Here is a 4,079-nt window from a genome sequence, read left to right on the forward strand (position 1 = left end):
GAGTTTCAGGAGGTGAGCAAGATACAATTTTTGCCTTCTTTTTTTTCCCCCCTCTAAATCGCTAACAAGGAAAAAATGAAGAGTTTACCTCTGCCCAATGGTGGCAGTGAAGTCCCCCTTTTGTTGACTTGTTGTACATTACCCATAGGGCCGTGGGACTGCTAGGGGTGGGTGGATGACACTGGGCATTAACAGAAAGTGAGAATGAATAGAGGATGGAGAGAGAGAGAGAGAGAGAGAGAGAGAGAGAGAGAGAGAGAGAGAGAGAGAGAGAGAGAGAGAGAGAGAGAGAGAGAGAGGAGGCAGGGGAGCTATTCATATGCTCCCCGCATCCACTCCACACACAATCTCGCCTGTATTACGTTTTGCAAATTTATACCCAGGATGTTGGTTTAGAGTGTTTCCCTGAAAAAAAAGGGGGGGAGTTTTTTTTTTTTTTTTTTTCTCTCTCAAGTAAGTGTCTGCTTTCATGAGCAAGAGTGATTGAGGCACACAAACAAAGCTTTGTTTCCCCCCTAGCACAGATGCAGGCCCAAGCATTGCCTCACGCTCCACCCTGAGAAAAATTCACACTCTGTTTTGTTTTGTTTGGACCAGTACAGCAGGATGGGTCATCTCAGCCTTGTTTTCCACCTACAATAAGCATTTTTGCTTAAAAGAGGCTATAAATAGACAAAAGAAAAGCTATCCAGCCAGACGGATAGATAGATAGATAGATAGATAGATAGATAGATAGATAGATAGATAGATAGATAGATAGATAGATAGATGATAGATAGATAGATAGTCTACGACCAAACTAATAAATAAATGGAAGACAAGGTTTCTATAGGACAAGAACAAGGACTTTTGAAGGATTTTACGCAGGCGTGGAGAAGGAGGTCACACTGCTGAAGAAATATTTGCTGTCCCTCTCAAACTTATGTACGAGGTACTTTCACAAGCAAGGACAAGAGGCCAAAATATCAATCACATATTTCACTGTTATTATAGGTCTGGAACTTGAAAATTTTCATATATATATATATATTTTCTATATATATTTTCTATATTTTCTATATATATTTATATATATATATATATATATATATATATATATACATATGGTGTGACACACACAGAAAAAAAGTTTCTTTTAAAGAAGACAAATATAGCTTGTAGACAGTCTTGATGGTGCATTCAGAAAGAAACCAAAAATGTCTAAAAAAAAGAACATGTGAAAGCAGACACTTCCCTGATTCTGAAAAGATCTCAGGGAAATAAAAAAAAATATGTATATTTTGATGTCTTTTCAAAATCAGTTATATATGATGTTTTATCATATACCTTGGTGCCCTGTTGCAATAAAAAAAGAGTGACTGGATATAAAAATTACCATGTCTCTGTTTAACACTTCTATTTTTTTTAGAACTTTCATGTTGTTTTCTACTGTCAATAATTGGACATTCCAAACAAAATATATCCTTTAAAATTTTTTCCTGCAACCGTGGAACGATCCACTGGAACAGTGAAGTTTGCATTAATTTGCGTAATGGCCCAGAGAAATCATCCACATACTGCATTTTTCACTTTTTGTGCTAAAAATTTTTTGATTGATTTCTAAAATCTTTTCAGAAGGCAAATTTCCACTTTGATTTTTTTTTTTTATATCTGAAAAGAAGCCAATAATCAATGTGCTGCTTGTGAGAAAAGTCAAAGAATAACAATTAATCTCAATTCATCTCTCAGATTTATAAGAAACCATTAGCTTTAACTTATCAAACTACGGCAAAAGCACCCCCCCCCCCCCAAGTATTCAAAATATGACTGAAATATTCAGAGTTTAATCCTACTAAGCCCCCCCCCCCCCCCCCAACTAGATGAAAATTGCATTTAATAAAAGTTTACTGAGTCTACTTTTTCTGACATATTTTGGATTCAGTGTGTCAAAAGTATGTGTTGATAAAAGTACAGTGACATATTCTGAGCATGGCATGGTATTGAATTAGTCCGTTTTAAAGTCAGCTCAACACATGCGTCATCTGTTTGTGATGCTGAAGACTTAGCGGGTGTGCAGACAAGGGACTGACAATTTGATCACGTCTATCTCGTTTAATATTTAGTTTAATGATTGGACTGTTGACATGCTCTCCAGACAAACATGCTCACTGCCTGACTACCCTTCTCTGTTGCTCAAGTGGTTTTAACTCCCTGTCAGCCATTCTTTCTTTCTTTCTTTCTTTCTTTCTTTCTTTCTTTCTTTCTTTGAGCCTGTCCACTTTTTGTAGGGCAAGGACAAGGCCATCTAGCTGTTGATGGAATCACCATACCTGATCTGTGAAAATGAAATGCAAGGTCTACTCATGGAACAAGACTGGTGAACCTTAGAAAACATTCAGCGGAGTAAATACAGTTAAAAGACAACATTGTCCTTCAGTCTTACTATCTCAGTCCCTACTCTTACATAGCCTCCATGGCGTTATCACTCTCACTTTCACATTTCTCATTTTACTCTCCCTTTCTCCTTCTCTCTCTCTCTCTCTCTCTCTCTCTCTCTCTCTCTCTCTCAGAGTTGCGGGGTTCAGGCCAAAGCCGATTATTCTCTGGGTTCAGGTTAGACAAATGAGAATGGCAGCCCGGGGGCTCTGTGTGTGAGGGGTTGATTAGCATATGATGGGGCCAATCAAAAGGTCAGTTATTACAACATGAAAAACCTTTCTCCACTAAGCTCAGAGTCACACCCACAGGGTCATGCAGCATAAATCTCTGACCAAGCCTGCAAGGTAGCTTTGTGATTCATCATCTCCGCCACGTAACAGCACCAAAGTATATCAAATACATACAAAGAAGATACATAGGAGATAAATGGATATATAGAAAAAAAGCAAAAGCATTTAACAGGCCCAAAAACAATGGTGTACTCTTGTTTGAAACTGTTCAGGGAGAAGTTTTCTATTTCATTTTTTTTCCCGTGTAGATACTAGGATAGGAAAATGGTATAAATGGTTAAAAAAAGATGGATAGAGGAAGGGGTAAAACTTCCAGTTCAAACCGCACGAGTGTGAGAGAATTATGAGTGTGGCTTAAGCGGGCACAGTGGCCAGTGCGAAACAGACAGGCTCTCAGACATGCTGCGGTGAGATTTTAATTTCGAAACGCATTGTTGCTCTTTGCTGCGCGCGTTCACCTCACCAAGCGCAGGGGGGCACAATTAGCAGCTAGCCACTCTGGCGGGGGAAGGAGGGCGTACCATATCCCAGCCTAAGCCTCTCTAAGCCAGCCGCGCCAGCCTGACTTTCCCCCCTTCCTAATCAAGCATGGCCACTCCAGGTGGACCAGAGATCAGGCATGATGCAGTTTATCCTATATTAAAGAATTCCTCGCACCCAAGAGGGTGTGGATATAAGTGTTTACGCACTCCTAGTACATCATAAAGCAAAAAAAAATGGAATATTGAATGAACGTTTTGTTACGCTTCGCACTGGGAGCGCAAAGCCCGGATCAGTCCGAAAGCCATGTCCCCTGGCTAATCGAATCCCGTCAAACCGCCATTCCCAAACTCCTGAGACCTCACATAGCAAAGCAAACACGAGTACAGAGCATGAGAGAGAGAGAGAGAGAGAGAGACAGAGTGGTAGGTTTGAAAGTCTGACTGTAAACTTGTTTCCTGTGTCCTGAATGACCTATAAGGGAAGACTGTACTTAACAGCAGTATAATGATCATAAATCATATCAAGCCAAACAACAAGGTGTAGTGTATGTTACTGTGTGTTTGTGTAAATGTATGTATACATCTGTTTTGAGTGTGTGGTATGTGTGTATGAGAGAGAGAGATAGAGAAAGAGAGAGAGGACAGGAAGCAACACCTATGCTTTTTGAACATGCTCATATATGCCTACCGCTCACTCTCACATACACCCCTCCCACACCCCCCAAAACCCCATGCAAATTAGAACTTCACACACGTAGCGGCAAGCTGCCGACTGCTCTGTGATTTCACACGACCAATTAAGGCTCTCTTGGCAGTTGTGTGAACAGTTTCATTAGAGGAGATAATATTGCAAAGTGAAATGATAAGCAATCATTATGATGAATGCACA

Source organism: Chanos chanos, chromosome 8 (genome assembly GCF_902362185.1).
Source record: "Chanos chanos chromosome 8, fChaCha1.1, whole genome shotgun sequence".
Classification (NCBI taxonomy): Eukaryota; Metazoa; Chordata; class Actinopteri; order Gonorynchiformes; family Chanidae; genus Chanos; species Chanos chanos.